This window comes from Aythya ferina (assembly GCF_964211825.1).
Source record: "Aythya ferina genome assembly, chromosome: 11".
Lineage (NCBI taxonomy): Eukaryota > Metazoa > Chordata > Aves > Anseriformes > Anatidae > Aythya > Aythya ferina.
In genome coordinates this window covers 21,398,473-21,416,727 of record NC_140307.1, presented here as the reverse complement: position 1 = coordinate 21,416,727, position 18,255 = coordinate 21,398,473, and the positions used below count along the sequence as shown (strand labels likewise).

General features: G+C 40.4%; 1 long non-coding RNA gene across 1 annotated transcript in view; it reads left to right on the top strand.

Moving 5' to 3' along the window:
• Positions 1 to 10,115: 10,115 nt before the first annotated feature.
• The window catches only part of LOC311442544, a 28,144-nt gene continuing 20,004 nt past the window's right edge, over positions 10,116 to 18,255 (top strand). Inside the window, exons 1-2 of the long non-coding RNA XR_014696719.1 lie at positions 10,116 to 10,712; positions 11,177 to 11,262. This is a non-coding gene — a long non-coding RNA (uncharacterized lncRNA). The remainder of the gene's footprint in view (positions 10,713 to 11,176; positions 11,263 to 18,255) is intronic.

Below are 18,255 nucleotides of genomic sequence, written 5' to 3'. Positions count from 1 at the left end.
ACAAAGGATATAACAAGAGGTTTTTGCTGACAGCTGGATATGCCGCTGTTCTAGTATATCAGCACAGGTACAAGTTCCTGCCAACCTGATACTGTGGTCTAAGAGCCACGCTTCCCTGATGTGACCTGCCTCACTGACCAGGGGAGAATGAGTCTGTGTTTGAGGCTCCCCAGTAAGAGTGACACTGGTTTTGTGAGAACAGCTAACAGCTGGAAACTGAACTGAGATCACAGCATTTGCTGTTTGTGGGCCAAGACCCCCACCAGATGGCAAACCTTCCAGTTGAGAGGGATTAGGATAGGTCACCAGCAGGGTGCAGGCTAACTATAGCACTGGCAAGTTTCTGAGCTTTTCTGTCCTGGTTTAACTGATCTCTTGTTTTCTTAGGATACGTATAAGTATACGTTATAGTGATGCAGGTTTTGCTAAGCCTTGCCGGAGATGGAGACAGGAATCCACACAGCTTTGTGAACCATTTTTTCCTTTGGAGTTAGTGCAATGGAAGTTTTTCATCAGAGACATGAGTAGGGTCTTGTGCTGCTACACCGGTAATTGCTTGTCAGTGCAAGGGTGTAGGAAGTTTTTCCTGCATACTCTGTCTTAAATCCTTCACATGTGCATTGTGCCAGTAGCATTCTACTGTCTGCTAATTGTTCAGAAGTTTCTCTTCAGTGCCTGAAATTATTCCTCCATATTTTTAGCTATACACTCTGCTTCCTAGTCCCATTACTACATCCTAGGCTACCTCATTCTAAAGCTAAACTTAGACAAAATTTAACATGGAAAGAAGGTAGGATTCATATAAATGTAATGCGTGAGTTTAGAGCAACAGGACTCCACAGAACAGTAAGGAGCAAACAGAAACAAATCCAGAGCTCACAGGGGTTCATATGAAGGTTCATCAGAATTCTTCCTGCTACTCGTTCCTTGCTCTGGCTCTGGGTAGAAGCACAGGCAAATAGAGAAGGTTTTATTACAGGGCTGATGCAACTCAAAAGGACTCATAAAAACAAATAAACAAAAACATCAGTAACTGTCTCCTGATTTTTAAAAAGTGGAGTACCATTTTAGTCCTCCAGATGCTTGAATGCTGCAAAATTTTATGCTTAGATCTGAGATATCTCTGTACGAGCCTGGAACACCAAGTGAAATAGATGGATGTAAAAGCAAGCAGCCTTGGAGCAGCTGTCGATACCTGCAGAGTCACACAGATCTAGGTGGGTCATTCTGAAAAGTCCCTGCCAGACAATCAGGTTCTGAAGTTACTGGCAAGCTTGGAGAAAGTGGCAGGATGAGCAGATGGTATCGATATATTCACTGTTCTTTGTTATGGGATGTTTTCCTGAATTGATTACAAACTGGTGGAGCTGCTGGCTAAGTTATTTAATTTGGTGGGATAAGAAGAATACAAAGGGTGGCAGGGGGAGCTATTTTGATGTACCCAACTTGAGATATCATAACAGAGATTGTTTTCCCACTCTGAGATTCAGACTACTGAATGCTGAACTGGAAAAGTATATATTTTGTTTAAAGTGTTGCTTTGTGTTAAGCACCTACTTAACTATTTTCCCAAACTGGTACTTCTATCAGGTTTTATTAGCACTCTTAGCACCCTAAATAAGATTGGAGTAAAGAAAGGAAGCAAAATTTCTGTGATGAACATGTCAGCTAAATGACTTTCTTCATCCCTGAAGAAAGTTCTAATATTTTTGTTGTTGTTGTTGTTTTCTTTTTTCTTCAGATCTACAGAGGAACTGAAGTGATACGTGAGCACTTGGCAATAAACATTTTTAATGGAGACCCCTATCCCCAGCTTAATTTCTGCCCTCAGTCCTATTGCATTAATCAATACTAGTGATGCTCCTAGCTGTTTCATTGCACCCTGTGAACAGTCTTGTTGCTTGGGCTTACAGAAACGTGCCTTGAGTGAATTTTGATACTCAGATTTAATAACAGGAGATCCAATATTGATTTTAATGGGAAATCGTTCGTATGTATGCATGCTCACATCTGTCTTTTCATGTGCACCAGTTTCCTGTGCACTGAATAGTCATCTTCCAATCCAGCACTGGTGACTGCTGCTATACTGAAAGACTAAGTATCAGAAATGGTACAAACCATGATAATAGTAAGAAGAAGAAAGTGATTAACTGATTAACGTGACCTTGTTTCACTGCAAATTTTATACAAATTCCTCAGATGTCTTTTTCTTTCAGCTTTACTCACATGTTCAATTTCTACCAAGCATTGTTGGCAGTATGAGTATTTACAAAATGTTAGGCTGTAACACTGTCTGTCAAATGATAGTGCTCTTCTTCTCTGTTTGGATGGATACAGGTCTTAAAACTGGGCTTCTGAAGTTAATATTTGTAGTTATTCACAATTCCTCTTTAGGGCGCAATGTACCCTAAAGGCAAACGGGTTAAGTGCAGCCTTAAAAAGGCAAATGGCATCTGTAGATTTACAATGGTAATTCTACAGGTTATATTTACAGTTATTCATGATTGCATAGATGAATTTCATTTTTAGTGAATTTAATACTTCACCAACACCAGAAAGACATAGATGCTATTCAAACCCGTTTCAAGCAATTTTTAGAGGGTTTACATAGGTCTTTAGGACTCTGCTGAAGAGTTCAGGCCCCAGGTACAGGCTTGGTTGTTTTGCTTACATATGTTTCTCCCATTTCCACATACAATGCCTACAGATTGAAGGGATTGTGTTGTGCATGGTCCTACCATCTAGATGGCTTCATCAAAGCACAAGTGAAAAGTAATTAAAAAAAAAATAATAATAATCTAGAAGCAATTTCAGCATTATAAGTGACTATTATAGCGACATATATAGTGATTATTTTACTATATTTAAGTTAATATTTTAAGAGTTTTTTTTCAAACCACACATCTAACTGCTAACAGAAGCCACAGGACAGAAATGTTTACAAGATTGTGTACTAATTCATTACTTGTGGTTCAAGAAAAAACATATCTTTGACATCCCCAGAAAATCAGCCTAATTATTTCACAGGCTGATGAGTTGCAATATTTGAAGAAAGGTTAGGGGATCTTGAGTTTAGAGGTAGCCAAATTAAGAAAGAAAATTAAACTGCCTGGAGAGCTTTAATTTCTAATGGTTCATAAATTTCCAGGCCATAAACACACCTTTTTATTTTTATTTTTTATTTATTTTTAATCAAGAACAACTATTCCTTGGCATATGGGATCTTAAAATTCTCGTGTGTTCTTAAAGTAACTTTCCTTTAAACAACGCACTGTTATTGAGATGCTTTCATGTAGTCTTCCAAAGTCCTGTTCATCAACACAGTACAAGGTCAACACACCCTTGACTGGGTCAGAAAATATCACTGCCTTTCTTCTCCCACTGCATTACGACATGAGAGCAGACAAGGAGCACTGTGCTGAAGCTGGTGATCTTTCACAGAGATACGGCCTTAGACCTTCTGTTTTCAATATATGTTAATAGGAACCTCTTCCTGCAGGTAACTGACTTTTTATGTAAGAGGATTTTTTGTTATTATTTAATAACAAAAACAGACATCCAAAAGCTGTATCTATATAAATTACTACAGACTGGTCAGATAAAAATTGCATAAATTAAAAACAAGGATAACAATTTTCGTTAATAGCACTACCGTACATTTCTTAAACATGCTTCCAGTTAGCAAAACTTTCTATGACTTTTCCTAGCTATAATCTTTTAGCAGAAAGGACTGTAGCCACAATATAATACCTCCATCATATGCATAAAGTGTTTGTGTTTAATTTAAGAACTATTTTTACAATGATTGCACAATGAGGGTGCATAAATTTCTGAAGCCTGACTGAGTTTGCACTATCACATGATACAGACAAAAGATTCATAAGCAGTTATATTCAATATTCATAAAATTAAAAATAAATAAATAAATAAAATGTTGCAACTCTACTACACTGAAGATAAGGAATGCTGTCTTAAGCAATATTTACAGATGTACCTTTGTACACAAACCAAGAGAATGAGATTAATTCAAGGACTTTTGGATAATAAAAAAAAATTTATGGTGACAGAAGGAAAAGTGCCACCAAAACCTCATCCCTAGATATGGGGAAAGCGGACTTCAGGCTGCTCAGGGAACTAGTCAGCAAGGTCCCCTGGGAAACTGCTCTTGAAGGCCTCGATGTCCACCAGTGCTGGTCACTCTTTAAGCGATGCCTCCTAGAAGCACAAGATAAGGCAATTCCAAAATATCGCAAGTCAGGCAGGCGGGGCAGGAGGCCGGCGTGGCTAACCAGGAATGTTCTAATGGAGATTAGGCGGAAACAGAGAGTGTTTCGCTACTGGAAGGAGGGCCAGGCGTCATGGAAAGAATACAGGGATGCTGTTCGTGTTTGTAGGGAGAAAGTTCGAGTGGCCAAAGCACAGCTAGAGTTGAAGCTGGCTGTGTCTGTGAGAGAAAATAAAAAGGGTTTTTTTAGATATGTAAATGGAAAAAGGAGAACTAAAGAATACATAGGGCCGCTCCTTGATAGGGAAGGTCTCCTCACAGACGATGACGTAGGCAAAGCAGAGACGCTTAACGCCTTCTTTGCCTCTGTCTTCAATGCCGATGATGGGCTTCGGGACCCAGGGTGCCCTGAGCTGGAGGACCGGGACGGTGGGGATGACAAACTCCCAACTGACCCTGAACGTGTGCGGGATTTGCTACTCCACCTGGATCCCTACAAGTCCATGGGTCCGGATGGGATTCATCCCTGGGTGCTGAAAGAGCTGGCGGATGTCATCGCGGAACCTCTATCAATTATTTTTCAACGATCCTGGGAATTTGGAGAGGTCCCGGTAGACTGGAAGCTGGCAAATGTTGTGCCAATTTTCAAGAAGGGTCAGAAAGAAGACCCTAGCAATTACAGGCCTGTCAGTCTCACATCAGTGCCTGGTAAAATCATGGAGAAGTTGGTTCTCGGACTTATTGAGGCGCACCTGGGGGACAAAGCAGTCATTGGTCCCAGCCAGCATGGGTTTGTGAAGGGTAGGTCCTGCCTAACTAACCTGATTTCCTTTTATGATAAGATCACCCGTATGGTGGACCAAGGGAAACCAGCTGATGTGATTTTTTTGGACTTCAGCAAGGCTTTTGACGCGGTTTCCCATAGGATCCTACTGGACAAAATGTCCACCATACAGCTAAATAAAAACATCATACGATGGGTGAGCAATTGGCTAACGGGCAGGGCCCAAAGGGTTATGGTAAATGGGGCTGCGTCAGGCTGGCGGGCGGTCACCAGTGGGGTCCCTCAAGGCTCCATTTTAGGGCCGGTACTTTTCAATATTTTTATAAACGATCTGGATGTAGGAATAGAGGGTATTTTGAGCAAGTTTGCTGATGACACCAAACTTGGAGGAGTTGTGGACTCAAATGAGGGCGTGAAGGCCTTACAGAGGGATCTGGACAGGTTGGAGAGCTGGGCGATCACCAACCGCATGAAGTTCAATAAGAGCAAGTGCCGGGTCCTGCACGTGGGACGGGGAAACCCTGGCTGCATGTACAGACTGGGCGATGAGACGCTGGAGAGCAGCCTAGAAGAGAGGGATCTGGGGGTCGTGGTAGACAGCAAGTTGAATATGAGCCAGCAGTGTGCCCTGGCAGCCAGGAGGGCCAATCGTGTCCTGGGGTGCATCAAGCACGGCATCGCTAGTAGGTCAAGGGAGGTGATTGTCCCGCTCTACTCTGCGCTGGTGCGGCCTCACCTCGAGTACTGTGTGCAGTTCTGGGCACCACAGTATAAAAAGGACATGAAACTGTTGGAAAGTGTCCAGAGGAGGGCTACGAAGATGGTGAAAGGCCTGGAGGGGAAGACGTACGAGGAACGGCTGAGGTCACTGGGCCTGTTCAGCCTAGAGAAGAGGAGGCTGAGGGGAGACCTCATCACAGTCTACAACTTCCTCGTAAGGGGTTGTCAAGAGGCAGGAGACCTTTTCTCCATTAACACTAGTGACAGGACCCGCGGGAATGGGGTTAAGCTGAGGCAGGGGAAATTTAGGCTGGACGTCAGGAGGGGGTTCTTCACAGAGAGGGTGGTTGCACACTGGAACAGGCTCCCCAGGGAAGTGGTCACTGCACCGAGCCTGTCTGAATTTAAGAAGAGATTGGACTGTGAACTTAGGCACATGGTCTGAACTTTTGGGTAGACCTGTGCGGTGTCAAGAGTTGGACTTGATGATCCTTAAGGGTCCCTTCCAACTCAGGATATTCTATGATTCTATGATTCTATGATAATACACAAGCAAAGGCCACTTTGCATGGAAGCAAATTCTACCATTCTGCATGACACATACAGAGCAAAACATAATTGTCCTCAGGGTCCCAGGTAACGCTTGCTCTGTGTTGCCTTTGTGTTGTGACAGCAGCAGGAGCTACTACTGAGAGAGGCTGGACTATGTTTGTCCATGCGGGTGGCCTCCCAGGGGAACCGAAGGCCACAAAAAGGGGTGGTTGCCGCCAGTCAGGACACAGCCAGCCTGTACATGCGGCCCTAGGACTGAGGACCTGATCGTACAGACACAACCAACATTTTTCTGGAAGCAGTAAAAATAAAGGAAATAAACGGTTCTCCACAACTCCAGTGAATAACAAACGGACTAACGTGTCATTCTTACAAGTGAATTTATGGTTAGACATAGGGAAACATTTTCCAGCAATGAAGATAAATAAAGCACTAAAACAAATAAAGCACTAAAACTGGTAATCTGAGGATGATGTGGAGAATGGAACATTGGAGATTTTTAAGTACATGGAGGTTTTTGGATTACTCTCAGGTATGTCAAGATACTCCCATGATTTGGCCTGGGGAAAGGATTAGATCACTCTCAGGGTCTTTTGTGGTTTCCATTCTGTTCTGGCCCAAGAAAAACAAGCTGGGGTGCACCAAGTTGGTATCAAAGGTACTTCTCTCTCTTTTTTCTTCTTTACTCCCAACTCTGCTAAATCAGCATCTGCCTAGTTGGACAGATGTGTATGTACACATACAAAAGAGGAACAGAAAGAGGATTTGGGACTTCACATTGTAAAACATGACTCAAGGAAGTTAAGAGGAGAACAGCGTGCATAATGAGACTGATCATCAGATGAAGCAAATTAGTACTGCTTTGCTTGAAACTCGATTCAGCCAAGCAGATCCAGAGAGCAGTCGCTGGTCCGCTGCCAGCCGTGAAACAAGCCCCAGTTGGGGTCACCTTTTCTCCTCAGACCCAGAAGCATGTAGAAGGGATGACCCTCTCCAGCAGCACAAGGCATCACACAGCGTCTGCTCTTCCCCACGCCATCTGGGCTGCGGAAGTGCTAGTCAGAGGCTGATGCATCAGCTGCTCGCAGCACTTGTGAGGACGTCATCAGGGCCCTTCCTTCTCCTCGTCAAATTGTCCCTGCGCTGTGCATCACCCCTCCTTCCTCAGCCCACACAGTATGTCACCCCAGCCTGTCCAGCAGGGATTTGGACTCTGGAGCATGGAGCACATTAGGCATGGTCTGAGGCATTCCTGTTACATCGGTGTAAATTGTGGCTGCAGTCCCTGCAACGCAGAGATGTGGTAAATGGCAACCCTCACGATGCCACTCAGTTATCAGGGAGGCTCCTTGCTGCTCTAAGGCAGGCCACAGCCTGGCTTGACCAGCCTTGACAGGCACAACTGCCTCAGGAGAGATTTCCAGGCCCTTATTTGCTATTGGAGCAAATAAGCTGGAAGATGACATTTCTCTCAGAAAGTGAAATAAATGGCCCTGGCAGGTGATACAGGCTCAGTGAGAGACTCAAAAACAATTTCAAACAGCCCTCTACCACACGTGTGGCAGAGAACTCTTGTCAGTGAGTCCCTGCGCTTTCCTCAGGCTGAGGGGCCTAGGTTTGAAGGACAGACTTTGCCCCCGAAGGCAGGATGGGTTCTGCCTCCCACCGTAGCCCACTCCCTTTACTGCTTGCACCTCCTCTCAGCCCTGAGGGTGGCCACTCAGCCTCTTCCAGAAGGTTCTCTGTAGCCCATGGGCTTCCCCAAGATGACATGGTGACTGTCTCCTCATGCATGCACAGGAAAGCATGAGGTGCCCCAGGGGTCCCGAATTGTTTTTGTAGAAGATTTGGTCATCTGAGGACACCTAATACAAACAAACGTGGCGTTTTAACAGCAGTAAGGGAAATTTGGGTTGAGGACACAGTTAAACTTCAGGAGTTTGTGGGAGTTTTAGTGAATGATGAACATGATGAATGCATTTAAGTCTGAGTGTGATTCTATCTCTAAATCATTCTTTGTGTTATGTACCTTTTACTTTTCCTAGAGAGTCCTTGGATGTTATTTATTGTGAACTATTTTTCATGCTGTAATCTGAACTGATGGCTACAAGGCACCTACTTATACATGGCTTTTGTCTCTCTCTCTGTTCTTATTACTTGATGCCAGGGGAACTAGTATGTGTCATGTTCGGTAACATTTTTTTTAGAAATCCCTCTTTTCACTTCTGTAGCATACAATCCTTATGAATGCTGTGTCATTCCTCTCCTTCAGATGTCTTGGTAACAAAATATAAATGATTGCTTTTTCTTGACAAATTCATAGAAAGATGAATATCAGGGAAATCAAACTCCTTCTGGTTTCGGGTTAAATTCAGAGAACAGGTTAGGCTAGAAACTGATTAGCATATGGAAAAGCTGCAATATTTTAAAACAAGTGTTTTAGGATTTGGTTGTTTTGTTTTTGTTGAAAAATTGACACAACTGTCTCAAAAATTATTAAGTCAAAATATTTTATATATTTTTAATATTTTATATCTATGTTTCATATGGACCACAAAAGATTCTTCCATCCACCCTTATATCCAAAATAAGGTATCGGTTTGACTGGACCACATCTGGGGAGAAGGTATCTTACATCAAAGCAAACCAGAAAAGTCAGATGGGTTTGAAGTTCTTATTTGCCATGTGTTGTAGCTGGGGAGAGGAAGGAGGTCTGTATTACTCCTCCAAGTACCTAGTTAATCTGCAAATACCTAGAAGGCTATTATCCAGAGACAGTTGGCCTCATGCCATCTCTCTTGCACAGTAGTTCCCCTCTGCCTTTCCAGCTATATTTCCAACCCAGCACGCAGCTCTTCTTCTTTCACATATATTACTGGTGTCACTTTAATTTTGGTCAACATATTTATCAATATAACACACCTGTCTTAATGTCTGATGCATTTTATAAGTCTATAAATGCTCTATTGCAAAATGTACTGTACTGATTGTCAACAGCATTGTGTGTTTGAAAACATTTACACCCCAGCAAAATCAGGATAAAATGAAACTAGTACTGTTAAATTACTCAGTGTTTTAATTTCTCTTGTGGTAAAGATCCTTAGTAGTGTAATGTGGCAGCAATCCATTAGAGTCCAGCTACACCACTATTATGCTAAAGTATATTGTAGTCAGTGGAGTTATGCTACTGTGCTCTGACAGAGAATCTGGTCCTCTTTTTGCCATCATTTGCTCTGCTGAACTGAGTAAATATGGCAATTTCTTGGATTGTTAGTAAGAAGGTCACTTTTACTCCATTCATCCTTGTCCACTCTAATTGAATGATCTGTCTCCAACTTTCAAACTTTTCCCTTTAGATTTGACCCCGTGGTCAATGGAGGAAAAAAAAAAAAAAAAAAAAAAAAGTCACTGGTACATCTAAACTATGTATATGAGTGCATGTAAAACAAAATGCTAGTTTTGCTGTCAGTAACAAAGAAGGGGTGCCATCACTACCTTTGACTTCCTAGTCCAGGTGCCTGTAGCCCATGTGTAGTGTGTAGTCTAATAAAGAGCTGCCTTCAGATCAGGACATGCAGACAAGACCAAAACTCATGTCCTTACATGGAGAAACACATTGTCTCTCCAAGGCTCTTTGTATGAGATTCCATTGCATAAATAGCTGTTTCATGTGTTGTGTTATGAGCCCTTACCCAGATTGATTTGTTTGGCCTCCAACTCTCATCCCAAAAATGTATGGATTTCTCCTGGGTCTTGTAGCATATCTGCTAGCTACATCCAGATGTGTTGAATACTCAAAGACATTTAAATAGTACTTATAAAAACAAACAAACAAACAAAAAGAATTTCCACTTTATCAGTGCTTTGTGACTTTTGAGGGAAAACAAGCCTACATATCTTGGGTAATAAGTCTTGTGGTTTTGCAGATTTTGGTAACTATTACAGAGGCAAGTGCCTCTGTAATAGTCTTGTTGTCTTCTCAGGTGCCTACAATCATTGCTGCTCCAGACTTCAGAGCCCATGTGCTCCCCAGCTCTCCTACTGCAAAGATCGAACAAGATACTTGCAGAGACTACAACTTACTAGGTCTTGTAGTAAATTTACATCCATAAGGAGGTAGCCAGAGACAAGTCTGGAATTTGTAGCTTCACTCTTGGGATCAAAACACAGTGTAAAAGTTTTTAACATAAAATAGTTTTTGGTTTTTTTTAACCCTAGTCCCAGACAATGAACTCCAGTTTTAGAAAGCTACCTAAAAATGAAATTCGTCACTGGAGGATCTATTGCTGATGTAATTCGAATCATTAACAGAAGTGGTACAATTTACCTAGTATGCCTTATGCATTGGGTGTGACTTTAAATTTGGCAGATAATCACCTGTGGTTCTCAACGTGTTGTTAAGGCTGGTTTCTTCACTGCTGCTTCTTTTTGGTAAGACTTTTTACTTCTTGCTGTAACATTCTTCGTGTTCAGGGCAAAAGTTTGTCAGTTCTTACATAATATTCCAGTGAGGACTTAGCATACCAGGCAGCAACAATTCAGTGAGTTACAATTGAAGGACAATTCAACTTACTTTCTGAAGGACATAAATAAACACGTTTTGATGTATTTTTCAAGATTAGTGTTGTAGGGTCACTACAGTTCTTTTGAATCTCTTCTAGAAAATGTTGGCTATGTATGGTGTGCTTTAATCCTGTGCGTCTTCAGTAGAGAACTTCAAATTGTTCTGTTGACTAGAAGGTGGATTTAATGTCTGACTTGAAGTAGTGTGCAAATGCAGGACAGAACAGTAATGACCAAGGGTTTTTATCAGTTGATTGTTGATGAATGGCTTCAGTGAAATGAGATTTTGAAGTATCAGTCAATTTTTCTGTGGATTCCTTTCAATGTAATAGTTGACATCCTTACTGGCCTTCTCCAGTGAAGTGTTGAACATACTACACAGAAGATGAATTTCTTCAGTCAGCTGTGAGGAATATTGGTAAGGTAGGGGGGAGGAGAAGGCAGTATCTTAATGTTGCTTGTATTTTATTTATTGTTTCTATGCTTGAAATCCTTTAACAACTTCAACACATCATTTGCAAAGACTACGTTCACACAGAGTATTTACAAACCAAAGAAACGCTGTTTCTGGAGTTTTAGGAATGTTATTGATGGTTATGTATAAATAAGGAAGCAACCAGAAGATAAAGAAGCCCAGCTGATTTCTGTTTAACTGGAAGTAATACTGGAAAAAGGGAGGGGGCAAAGTTAGCAAAAGGGGGGTGGGGAATAGAAAAGTAATGGTGGTTGTAAGCTGCTATGAAAAAACATATGCTAAAGAAAATTGCTTTTATATTTTTTGTTTTGTTTGGATAGTTTATTGGTTTTATAATGAATCACATAGAAATAGGGGAAACAGCAGCAGAGACCTGCAGTGAAATACTGTGGAGATTTATATAATGCAATGTAAATGCACACAAGTGTTAAAATACATTGTCCCATTTTGATTAGAGGTTCATGGCTACAACCTGGCTTATCTCTTTACATCTCACACCAATGCATATAAGTCTGCAGAGTATAAAAATGACTGTGTGTTTTGCTCATGCACACTTGCAATCCATCTTGTAAAATTAAGAAAAAAAAAAAAAGAAAAAAACACCCTCTCAGCCATAGGAATACTCCCAGCCTCATTAATTTTCATTAGTTTCCAGTGGGACATCATTTTCTTTTATCTTCTCACAAATAGCCTATAGAATCATATGCATCTTGTACTGGTTTGGTACTGCGTGGGCTACAGCTCTGTATTATTTAACATTTTGGCCAAGCTTTGGTTTCATGAACAATTAATCTTCTGCTGTGTGTTTCTGCTCTTGTGATTAATGAAGGTTGTGAGCCTATGATTGTGAAGTGCCCAGGGTTCTCTCCCTTACCTAATCCTGCTTAAGTGCATTTTGGTCTGATTTTTTTTCTAGACTTTCTTTTGAGCTAATAATTCTTCTATCAGATACTGAATGTCTCCATGTTACGTATTGCCGGGGCAGTGTCCATACACAGGGAAGCTACAAAGCTCACTTAATGCTGTCATTCCCTGTATTTATTGTTGGGGATTCTGGTAATGCAAAGTGCCTAAAGAAAAAGGGGCTACAGCATTTAGTTTATGTTTACAGGGATTCTACTAGTTTTTCTGATCTATTGACTTTTGTGATCAGTTTGACAAATGAGGACTTACTGGACCCATACATGAAATATGAATCTTTTCAATTTCATTATGAACCTTTGTTAGGGTGTTGTATAATAATTTGTTGTTCAGCTATTCTCTGGTTTCCACAGGAGAAAATAATTAGTGCTTTAAAATTAGTCTCCTTAGGTTCTTTTTTAATTGAATATGAGCAGTATATTTGCCTATATTTTACAGCTTTCAGCTTCAGAGGGTTAGTCAGAATACAATTGACTATGCCCATATAAAATGGTGACTCTGATTCCTTATTAACCCACAAAGAGTGGTGACCATTTGGGGATTTTTGAAAGTGTGTATGGGTTTCTCTTGGTTTTGCTTGAGTTTTTGTTTTGCTATTTTTTTACCTGCCTCCTTTGATAGAGATCCCCTATTGCCTCAGTCCCAATATATTTGCTGCAGATTTCCATGAGATTGTTATGCAGGTTTCTTTCCTTCTAGAATGAAATATCAAGCTGAGGCTAAACTGTAAAAATAATGTGTAAGCCCAATTAGGATAGCTTTCAGCTGAGACTTGCTGGTTAAACTGTAGGAGAAACGTGTTCAGTTTGTGTTTCTTTGGAGTGAATTTCTGCATCTCATCTTAAAATGGATGAAACTATATTGATTTATATATGTTGAGGACTGGGCCCTTGCTTTAGCTCAACAGCTTCATGAGTTTTGATGAGTTGGACTGTCTTCTCTGTATGATTTAGCTGCAGTGAGAAGGGACGGGTTTATCTTAATATCGTTATTTGTCAATGTCATTTTGTAGATTACTAAAATTACAGTGACCATCTCATACAGTCTGTTGACACTGAAACATGTAGCACTCTGCCCCTGCATGTGTTTGCTTTCCATTCCTTGTTTTTATATCAACACAACACATATGTACACACATGCATGTAATGTATGCCATTTTATGAAGCTGCAGGAAAACGATTTGGTCATCGTTTAAAAGTAGGTGGAAATGCAGACATCCACACAAGTATGTGTTAGAAAGATGGGAGTTGCAACATTATTGTTTAAGTAAATTTTTGCTCTCTGACTTTTTACTGAATGGTTTTAAAAAAAAAAAAAATTAATCACCGCTATGAGAGATGATGTTCAGAGCAGCATTGGCTGTTCTAATGGCTGACTTCAGTAATAAAAGACAACAGGGGACTAAAAGGTGTGGTGCAGGAAGCTGGGAAACACATTCCTTTCCCCAGAGGGTGTACTTAGCTTTGTGCCTTTGATCACTTTGGTAGTATCATTAGAGTTCAAAATGGCAGGCATTAGGGAACATTATGGCAATAATAATGTGATTGTTTTTAAAAAAAAAAAAAAAAAATCAAATGAAGTTTGAACTTATTTGGGAGTTTTTTTCTGATGAAGGGTTGCTCATGGCTGAAGGATAAGATGCTGTATTAGATAAAATATAGAAGCTCCACGGGGACTGTTCGTCACATATTGACTCCCAGGTTAGCTCTGATGCGGAACAGTCTGTACAGAACAGACTTTATTTACAAGTTCAATAACTTTAATCTGTGTATGCACTTTATCATTACTTACTATTTGTCTTGCAGTAGCACCTGCAAGCCCTTGTTACTCAGCTAGGTCCCACTGTGTCAAGAACTGTGCAAACATGGAATGAAAAAACAAAAAAAACAGTCCATGGAACACGGAAGACCTAGAAAGCCTTTAGGCAATGAGACTGCAATATGGTTGCTGGCACTTGGAAAATCACAGTATTTGTCAAATGCATTGCAGTTCACTACACAAACATTACTGTAATTTACTGTGTAATGTTACAGAATGGGTTTGTGTTTTTATGTCTTAGTTCTTAAAGAACAGAGGAATTTAAATGACAGTGGGATTTTCTAGTTTATTAGTAGTGCCTTGGCAATTTGGAGACAGAATTTGCTTTGCCGTGATCTCAGAGAATCTACTTCAGTCAGATGAGCTACTGTTGGTTGGGGCAGAAGGCCAGATGAGTTAACGTTTACATACATTTCTGCTGCTTTCAAAGCCTTGGATGTAAAGCTGACAGCAAAGGCAATTTCTACTTTCTCTGTCTCTAGACAGCCATGTAACTCCATGGTGAATGATGCCAATTCTAGCAACTAGTGGGATGTGTGTTTGTAGGTGTGAATAGGAACGTGAGCTAAAGGTTTTCACACAACTTCAAGCTTTAATTTCAGCCTTCTGAAAGCATATTGTATGGTGTTAAGTAAAAAGGCTAGGTCACTAATAGAGCAAAACGCAAGTCCTTAATGTAAAACAAGAAAACTGTAGACTGAGAGGCACTTTGTGCTTTCTGTATGACCTGTCTAGATAAAACCAGTGCAAGTACTAAATATAGCAGCCTTGTGTCGCCCATATTGTGCAAAATCTGATAATGAGCAAAGCTTTTAAATATGTTTTTTACTACCTCATCACAGGCTGTATTGATTATGCTCATGTGCAATATCCTCAAAACAAAGTACAGCAGGTAAAAGAGAAAAATAACCAAATTTGGGGGCTGGGGGTGTTAAAAGTTCCAGTTGGACACAGAATAAATTTTGTTGAAATATAGCAAAATAAAGTATTTTGAACTAACTGTCTTCTCATCCTCGTCAACCAAAACTGACTACCCACATAGTATTACCATTTCCATTTTCTGTTCATTTTCTTTTGTTCATATTGGATGCATTGCCCATTTTCCATAGTTCATGGATGTCTTGCTGTGATAGAAGCTTGGAGAGCAGCAAGCACAGCCAGTTTTCAGAAATAGCAATTATAATGAAAAAGGAAAATGTAATAAAATGATCCTGGTGCCCCAGACTCTGCAAGGGTCTCATCAAACCTCAGTCAGAAGTGTTTCTTGTATTGGTCCTTCACCCTCCCATTTTTCTTTTTGCAGCAGCTCTAAACATTATAGCATTGGTGGCATATATAAGTACATAAATCAAATTTTTTGGTTTGCTTTATTGGGCTGAGAAGACTGCCTCCCATAGAAACAGCAGTCCACAGGGCAGAGCTAGAGTGTCTTTGAGTAGTGGTAGTACTCTGTTTGGGTGAAAGGCAAGAGGGGTATGTATTCTTTTTGTGCTGACAGCAAGGATGACTTTCACTTCTTGATTCTTCACAACATAGAAGAAGAAAAGAGATCATTAGTTACAGAGATGTTGCACCTTATAAGAGCCTGACAGCCAAGCAGGAGACTACTGTGTTTTCCAGGGCAACGGGTTTTCCAAACCTCTGTTGTGATGGCCAGTCACTTGCTCTTGGCTTTCCTTCTGTCTTCTGTGACTAGGATAGGGTTTGTTTCCTTGCTTTTGGCAGTGGGAACCTGTGAGTGCCTTGGGTTGTGAATGTCTCTTACTCATTTATCCATGTATTTATGTTCCTATTACCCACAACTGTTTTGCGTTTTTTCATTTTTCATGTGAACTAGCTGAGATCCACAGAGGTCTTTAAAAGCTGAGCTTCTATTTTAGTGTCTAACTTACCACAAGTTTCAATGGGGAATTAATAGCCTCTGTATCTTTATGGGCCTGGTACTAAATGATTTGCCCAGAGACATAGGAAAATATAGTGAGCTATTTCTCCAAGCTGTTATCTCCTCACCGAAGGACTGTATCACACTTCAGCACTCATGGTATTATAATAAGTCTTAATTCATTAATGTTTTTGAAAGATCTTGTAAACCTCTTAGGAGCAGAGCTTTGCAAGTACAAAGTGCTATTTTATTCATGAACTTCCAAAACCTTCCGTACTTTTTTTTTTCTTTTAAAATGAATGCAATAGAAGGCCAAGTTGAACATGTACAGTCTCGCGATTTTTATGTAATTAGGGAAAGGAAACTAATAAAACTCAGAATCTTTCATGAGAAGTCTGAGAGAGAGAATAGCAATGAAACAATATGAGTCAAAAAGGTAAAGAAAAGACATGCTGCAGTGTTACCCATGTAAGAGTCCAGGTTATTTCTATCTGTCATTTTCAAGTGAATTCCCTTTCTCCAAACAGCTTTTAGTGGCCACTAGACCCAAGGCCAAAGCAGTCTGATAGTTTCCCTCAGTCAATCCAGAAAATAAAACCTTTGCCATTTGCAACTTCTACATTGGTATAATTCAAGGAAAAAAGGGTAGAAGTTTGGGACCACTATATTTGGAGTGCCAGAAGAAGACAAAATATAGGAGACAGTGGGGAAAATTATGCAAAACCAGAGGCTGTAGGAAAATAGGAACCAATAAAAAAAAATCCACAATCCTTGAAAAGCAAAAAGGGTATAATCCTGGGCCTTAGGAAAGTAATAAGATGATTTTCTTCATTTCCCACTTTTAAATAGTTGCTGTAACTTCAGCTGTGAAAATGGTTTCAGTCTTTCAAAAAAGAGGTGCCTTTTGTAACACAAAAGAGGGCCATAATAGAAGAACCAGCCCAGTACCAGCTGATGCTCTTTCTTAGCTGTGGCAGGCTACAATATGAAGAACTCACGAGGAAAAAAAATATTAGTGCAATTGATACTACTTTGATTCTTTCTTTAAACCTAATGGGCTATTCTTCAGCATATGAGTGCTGTCAGGAAGATTGCTGTGTTTTTTCATTTGGAGTACATCAATGCTGTCTGTCTGATTTCACGGAGGAATGCTAATTGGCAGTATCTGCAGATAGGGACTTCACTGTGCAGAGATGAAATTATGGGATGAAATTCAACCCTGAAGTGATATTTTCAACACTACATTCTGGGAGCTGTCAGAAGAGTGAACAGTCATAGGGAGAAAAAACTGTTGGGAAAAATGAGATAGAAGTATGAATGCTCCCACCTCATTGGCTAATGTCCGTCTACTGATGAGTGACTTCAAGGTCACTTCAGTACATGTAATACACAGACTCCACTTTAAATGCTGGATGACAGATTGGAGAGTGTACCAATCTGCCAATTGTGTGTTTTCCTTTTCCAAGTTTGGTGTCATTGAGAACTGTTTAGCTTCGTTTATTAAAAGTTTTCAAACTGATCACATTGCAGTTCACGTCCAAAGGTCCAGCACCTGTCTGAAGTGAGCTTCATGCACATGCGTAACTCTTGGATTCATTTATGCTTGCAAAGTTGAAGTTAACACTGTCAGCACTACCATAAAATAAAAAGTAACAGCAGCACTTCTCCACTATGCTTTGTAATTTAAACATGGATGTATATAACTCCCTGCATCATTAATTGTAGAACAAAAATGTTTGTGTTATTACGTGCGAGTTATGGGTGCTTTGACTGATACCCATAATGGCAGAAAGGATTTTGACTGTGAAATGGGGTGCTTGTGGTGGGAGCTCTGCCAACATACCAAGTTGAGCGGGAGGTCTGAGCACACTGTAAACTGGTGTTCCATATGCTCAAGAGACTTTTGGAATCCACCCAGACTACATATGCTTCTGTTGGCAAGCTCTGGAATAGAAAGAAAGATATTGTCCTTGCCCCACCTAAAATACCTCCCACTCATGAGGAATGCTCACTTGCAAATGGAGAGCATGCAAATCTAAGAATGATAATGGCATAAACCCAATCTCACTACAGCTGGATAGAAAAAAAATGCATAATTGAATAGCTTTTAAACTATAAAATAGATTGATTTAAAGACAATGGTGAAATTGCCTTTAAACGTCTGTGATGTTCTCCAGTCCATGATCTGTGCAACAGTAGAAAAATTTTGATGCTGTTCTAAGGTGCACAGACTTCACTAGCCAGTCCACAGAATTGTTGTTTACTGGAAGATGCTCTGGTGCCTGAAACACTTGAAACAATATAATCTTCCACTG